The sequence below is a fragment of the Macrobrachium nipponense genome, chromosome 44, assembly GCF_015104395.2.
Source record: "Macrobrachium nipponense isolate FS-2020 chromosome 44, ASM1510439v2, whole genome shotgun sequence".
NCBI classification, from domain to species: domain Eukaryota; kingdom Metazoa; phylum Arthropoda; class Malacostraca; order Decapoda; family Palaemonidae; genus Macrobrachium; species Macrobrachium nipponense.
In genome coordinates, this window is record NC_087221.1 from 13493511 (window position 1) to 13501010 (window position 7500).

Genomic DNA, 7500 nt, shown 5'->3' on the forward strand with positions numbered 1-7500 from the left:
GAAGAAATTTTTATAGTTTACGTTATCAATTACAAATAATGGTGTCATTATCTACATTCCATTTGAAATTATTTTAGAGATGAATTGGCAATTCTCTCAGATTGCTCATTTTGTTACAGATACTTTTTGGGTAATGCATAGTAAATACTTGTACCCTTCATTCTTATGAGTTTTTTTTTTTTTAATCTGCCTGTCTTTGGAAATTATATACTAACTAGGTACTTATGACCCATTAGTAGTATATAAAGTACAGTAATGATTTCTGTATTATAATTCTGTAGAAAGTGCCATGTATATGTTTATAAATCCTGTCAAGGGTATGAACTTGTATGTATTTAATGATAAGAAAGCATCTTGAACTTGAACTGCTTTTGATAATAAAGGGGTGGCATTAACTTTGAAGAGAGAGAGAGAGGGAGAGAGAGAGATTTTGAGCAGAAGAGAGAGAGAGAGAGAGAGAGAGAGAGAGAGAGAGAGAGAGAGTTCCCTGTACTAATACTGCAGACATTACTGTTGTCATTGATTTTATTACACTGCTGTATTCTGCCACCACTTCCTGGACCTTGTTGTACCTGTCATGCTTAGGAAACTTGCAGATCTGTGAGTAAGACACTTTGATCAACCTTAATAGCGTTCATTTATATGTGGAACTCCTTCAGTACAGTGGTCCACCCGTATTCGTGGGAGATACGTACCAGATCCCCTGCAAATAGTTAGAGCCCGTGAATAGTTGGGACCCCTATAAAAATGCTTAAAACCTCCTATTTTGTCAGAAAACTAAAGAAAAACCCACTAAAATTTTTTATGCCTGTTTTTTTTAAGTTTTATCACAAAAAGTGCATTTTATGATGAAATTGATAAAAACAAACAGGAATTTGTGGATATTTCTTATAGAAAAATACCGCGAATAATGCAGGGAAATGTTAAGAGAGAAATCCGCAAATCCGGAGAACATGCATATGGGGCATCCACTGTACTTCAGTTTTTTTAATAATTTTACCTATAAATTATCAAGATGCTGATCTTCGATGGGGGATCCATTAATGTTTTCTTGTAAGATTGAGAGAGCTTCATTTAGATGGCTTTTCATGGCTTAGTATCTTCTTTTTCTGACATTAGCCAATGTATAACAGGATGTTACAGCCTCTTGGATTACATATAGGATTACATATAGGCTTCCCACTTGCATGACCAATGTTAGTTCATTACAGTCAGAGCATTATCATGGACAGTTCATCACTGCACTGCTTTGATGTCTGGAACTGCAGCCAGTTCTACCACCACCCCTCCTTGACTTTTTATTGATGATTTTGCATCAGCACAGGGAATGCTTTATGAGTATAGTACAAGTAGGTTCACAATTCTCTTCTTCCTTTGATCATGCCAAGACATTTGAACAAAGAGAGGTACTAGTTTGCTTTTGCTAGATGTCCCAATCCTATTTGCAGCAGAGCCAGGACCACCGTGACTTTGACTAGAATCATGCTAATACCCTGAGTCTTGCTAATATTTAAATACTGCCCACTTTTGAGAAGGGACGACTAGAACAAGAATTCTGTGAGGCATAATTTACTTCTTACTGATAATGAGAGATGGATTATTCTTATAGGTATGAAGTTTTGATCCGGGATTGGGCCCTCTACAACTCACTCGCTCTTGCTCCTACCCTCTTTTGGATGGTTTTATATCCACTGAATCTTGGACCCCTGAAAGAAGTTACACCTTTTAACAAACTAGATTTTATGTAAATGGAGCATGCACATGAACTTACTGTTGGTCATTCTTGTTCACCCGTAAAGAATCACCCTTCAGGGTAGGATAAAAGATTTATGGAAGTCTTTGAAATTGGGTTAAGAATTCCCTCCTCCTTCCTCCTAGTTAGAGGTCTGTACTCAATGAAAACATTGAAGAATCATATTTTGTGTGCCATTACAAATGAGGACTGTAATACAACTGTCCCATGAAAGTAACAATACAGTATTAGTAATAAGTAGGAACATTACTTTTTGTCTGAATAATGAAATTATACAATGTTTGGCTTGGGTACTACAATAAGTGCTTACTTAAGAACACCTGATGTGGTTATCTCTTGCCCTTGCATCTCATTTGTGCAATTGGCTAAAAGTGCTTATCAAACTGATAAGATAAGACCGTATTATGTCAGAATGTCACATGTCAATATGTCATGGACGAAAATGTTGCCCGTCACAATGTCACATGTCAATATGTTGTCACTGTCAAAATGTTGCAAACCAAAATGTCATCACTGTTTGTATTGTGAAGTACCAATGCAATTCGTCAGAATTCACACTAAGAATCTCCATAGACCAAACTATGATTTTGTTAGGTCCTGGACGCTATCCCAGAATAGAAATTGATCTCCAGCATCTGTCACTTTATATTGATCTGGTAACTGCAGCTCTTCAGGCAAAATGGGATTGGCAGAGCCTCATGCATATTATGCCTCACACATCTGTCCTTGCAAGGCAGCAGATAATTGAACAGTAGATTTGTAACCATTTGGTGAGTACTAGTTTCAGGAGCTGCTTCTGCACACACTTTCATTTCAGCTACCGCTTTTTTCTTTTTGGCCTTTGCTGGATAAAGACCATGCTTATACATTGGCTCCCTCATAACAGCATCATTTCTTGTGTGAATCCAAGCTGAGCACCTCTCTTTGTCATATTATGTGCATTTCCAAACTCTTTTCCAAGCTTGATCAGTTTTTTCTTTTGAAAAAAGGAAACCATTATGATTCAAGAGATTGCTGCCTTTCAGGCATTAAGAAATAGAAAAAACTATTTTGGCAATATAACAAGAGATATGGATCAAGACAGACTCAGTTCCCCATAACACACTTAAACAGGCTGACTAAACTACACATCAAATGAACTCTTAAAACACCTTGTTTATGTAGGTACATATTTTTTAGAAGACTAAAATGACCCATTATTTCTTGCCCATTGTTTCCCTGTTTCCTTGGCAATTGACTCGCAACATTTTGACTATTTGACTATAGCAACATTTTGACAGTGACAACATACTGACAGCATTTTGTCACTCAACTTTTTGAAGGGTGACGTTTTTGTCCACGACATTTTGACATGCAACATTTTGACATGAAATAGATAAGAGAAAATAAAAATATGAAATTTGTTGCTGTCAGTTTCTAGAAAAGGACACTTTTGGTGATATGCTAAAGGAGGTTTGTTATGTCTTTAGTCAAATACAGCAAGCCAAGGAAGAAGGCATCAGTGTCAAAGTGCAAGAGAGGTCCAGCTGAAAAGATAAGAGAATTCATTAGAGTTCACTAAAGTTCCTATATAAGCCCGTAAAGTTTCCTAGTTATTCCCACTTCCAAACTGATATCTTCAGACACTTTCTAAATGGCTGAATGTTCCAGCAAAGTGTGACAACCATTTATATATACAAAAATCATGACCAAGGAGTTAGTTCTTTCCCGCTGTGGGTGTCATAGCATAAAAAATGCACACTTGAAACACTTACAAAATTTCTGACATGGTTAATTGTCAGGTACAAGTTGTGTGCAACAAGTGTCATTTTAGAAATGCCTTAATCTTAGAGAATGGTCCTTAAGCTTCCTTAAGCTTTCTCAAGTTAAGCTTTAATCTTAAGCTATAAAGGTTATATACTACAATATGATATTCATGTTCTGAGGAAGAGATGCAATTTGAGGAAAATTCTTTTGCAGTCGGTGACATTTTTGGAAAGTAAGAACTCCATCTACCTGGCTTTATAGCTACCAATGTATATTTTCTGGGTAAAACTTGAAAAATAGCATTCATTGGAAAGCAGTTTTATGCTGATGTTTAAAAGTGAGCATTGGAGGATGTCATAAGTAGCTCTTATGGTTTTTTGCAGTTGCATGTTGGAAGCAACGTAGTTATATCACTGTATATTCAAAATCCGCCCATTAACTGCTATTTTCTGTAGACTTCTGCTAGGATGTAAGCAGTGGGTTTGGTCCATGACACATCCAAAGTTGGGAGAGTGCCACAAGAAAATGTACTTCTTATGTCAGCTGGGAATTATAACTATTAGAATCTACCACAAAGACTGTACTTATGGAGTTGCTGTTTGCTCAGGATCTATAAGAATTTTTTCTTGTATAAGTCTCTCTAGAGACTGAGTGCTTCCATTAGCATATTGCTAACTTGGATAAGCTTCATCATCTGTAAAGTCTGATACTTATAGGTGCTTCAGGGCCTACTATCTCAGTAAAGTCAAACAAATTGTCAGTAGCAGGTGAGTTAGCCAGCATTCCAGTTGCCTCCTCAGGTGATGCTCAGAATCACAGGGGAGCTACTGTATATAGAACCTAAGAAAGGAATGTGTGCTATACTGTCAGGTTGAAGGGATATGGACCATGCAAAAGAGTAAGCTACTAGGAAAACCTCCTTGCTAAATATATTTATATCCATATGTCACAAATTCGACTTTCTGCGCACTTTTGCAGCAAGGATCCTGGATTTTAGATGCTCTGCTACATCCATGGATTGGAGGTCTCTACATTCCCAGTAAACAGTTTAATTAGCTTTATCAATGAATTTCTAGTAATTGTGTGAGCTCTTTGTCAATAATATTCCATGGGAGGCCTTAGACCCCAAAATAGAATTTTTTGTTACTCATGAAGTCTAACTAAGCCCTTGTACATACTATAGTTCAGGTTCCTCAAGGTCTTCTTGCTAGAGATGGTCTTTAATGATTTGTGATTGAGAGGAGCCATTGAATTAAATAATCTCTCAAGAATCTTGATGCATATTTAAGTTTGATATACAAAGGCCTTTCCTTGCAGCAAATCTCAAAAGTTATGCCAAGTAGGTGGTACCAAACCATTACAACCTTTGCCTATCAGGCCCTCATATCATTCCTGTATATAGAGAGTTCTCTTCTTTACCCTGACAGAACATTTTCTTTTTTTGGTGTCTTTGAAAGCCAAAAGTTTCAGACATACTTCATGACTTTTACTTTGGCCACATGAAATTCCCTTATAATTGCTTAAGGTGATTATAAGCAAAAGGTTTGTTATGACAAATTTTGATTGTTTTGAAATCCAAGTTATGTACAAACCCCTACTTGTATTGGGGAGTTCCCTTCTAGCCATGCTATTTCACAGCTCATGGATCAAATGACTTGAATAATGGCTCTCATAGCTGCCTCAGACCTGGGGACCCACTCATGTATGTATGTGCTCTACCTTCTGGCTTATTATAATTTTTCCTTATTTTAAGACTAAAGCTTTTGGGATGATTTTGTTTACATAAAATAGGCAGGTTATAAGTACTACTAGTGTTTGTGTACAAAAAGTATTGTTTTAAAAAATGCATTTTGCTGATAATAATTTTTTCCTTATTCTTTTAGCAATGGAGATTATTTCCTTACCTGGCTGCTGTTTATGCACTGGACAACTTCACAAAAACGTTTAACAGGCTGTTTGCTAATTTCCGAATTGAGATGCTTGATTCATCTGACAAAGATAGGCTGGTAAGTGTGAAACCCAGAAGTTTTCAATGAACTTTTAATGGGATATCTTAAAACAGTTGTATTAGTTTGGACAATCTAAATTTGTTTGTAGTTTTAAGAAAATCCAGTGATGCTTTGTTTGTTAACACAAATTTATTATTTGGAAGTATTACTTGTCACATCTATTGGTTAAAACCATTTGAAACTTGGAAATAACGTTCCCTCTAGAAAGAAAACACAAACACCATGATCACCAAGAATTATATACAGGCAGTCCCCGGTTATTGGCGGGGGTTCCATTCCCGGGGGTGTGCTGATAAGCGAAAACCACCATTAACCAAAACTCAATGATTTATGGCCCCATAATGGCGCTTATGGTGCCAGTAACCGGTTATTGGTGCCATAAGCACCCTTATGGCATGACATAAGAACCCTTATGGTGCCATAAGGTGCCAATAACCGGAACTCGTCCAGTTATGGTTCCATAAATTGCCGATTTTATGGTGCTAGACAAGCCCCATAAAACCGGATCGCCGATAAGTGAGAACACCGATAACCGACGACGACTGCCTGTAATTAAAGATACAGGTAAGAAAGAAAAAACTGTGTTGAGAAAAATACAAAAGTATAGGTTCAAGGTTAACAAATATCTTGTAAATATATGGGGACCAGGACTTCAGGTCCAGTGGTGGTTCAAGGTTTACAGTGATTTTAGTAACCTCCGCTACCCTGGTTCCATCCTTTATGCAAGTAGGTGGCAAAACTGACAGGAAAAGTAAAAGCAGAGACATGGTTGGCAAATGATACATTCTTTCCTTCCATCACCATGCTTGCTTTTATGGGCCAAAGACTGTATAAAGTTGTTTATGTTGATGTGTTTTACCAATTTTGTGTAATGTTTTGTTATATTACAGTATACACCTCAGATCCATCATGGTCTATTTTCATTGTTTAGTGAAACCTACAAGAAAGAAATTAAGATATCTTTATTTCACTGAAACAACATAGACTACTAATGAATTTTGACAGAAGGAAAGCTAATCATAAGGTACTGGTGTTACTGTTATGAAAAGAAGTTACTATATACAGAAAGAAGTACAGGCAGTCCCCGGCTTACGACGTTCCAAGGTTACAACACTTTTCAATTACATGTATATTCATCAGAAATTATTTCCAGGTTTACGACGCATGTTCCAGGGTTACGCCGCTTACAACGCCAATCTGGCAGAAGAAATATGACCAAAAATGCAAAATAATCAATATTTGAAGTTTTTTTCAATGAAAAATGCAATAAGAATGCACCCAAAGCATTAAAGTAAGGTTTTTCTTAGGATTTTTAACGATATTCCGGCTTACGACAATTTTCGGCTTACAACACGTCTCAAGAACAGAACCCCGTCGTAACCCGGGGAGACTGCCTTTATTTGTTTTCTAAGGATAGGGAATAATCACCTCACAAACAAGTTTTTAGTAGTAAATGGAAATCAACTACATTACGGTAATGACTGCCTGGTCCTTTTGACTGTCAAACATTTGCTAATTGAATGTCCCCGTATTTGGGACCTCAGGAGAATCCATCTCTCTGAGGCCTGAGATGAGGATGGGCTGAAAATTTTAGCCAAAGTTCTTGGCAAAGAAGTTGTTTAAGATGCCAGTGGCATTTTTAGATATGTAGCAGAAGCAGGTCTTCTGCAAAAGCTGTAGATTCAATTTATATATATATTATAATATATATACAGTGGTCCCCGTATTCACGGGGGATGCGTACCAGACGCCCCTGCAAATGTTTAGAATCCACATATAGTTGGAACCCCTATACAAATGCTGAAAATGGCCTTTTATGGTAAGTAAAACTGAAGAAAACTGACAAAATTTTTATTCCTAGTTTTTTAGTTTTATCACAAAAAGTGCACTTAATGATGAAATTGATGAAAAAACCAGGGATTTCTGTATATTTCTCATTGAAAAATACTGCGAATAGGCGAATTTTCCACGAATAATGAGTAGATATTGCCC

General features: G+C 36.8%; 1 pseudogene; it reads left to right on the top strand.

The window, feature by feature from the left end:
- Positions 1-7500, top strand: part of LOC135204032 (peroxisomal acyl-coenzyme A oxidase 3-like) — a 194932-nt pseudogene that overhangs the window by 131983 nt on the left and 55449 nt on the right.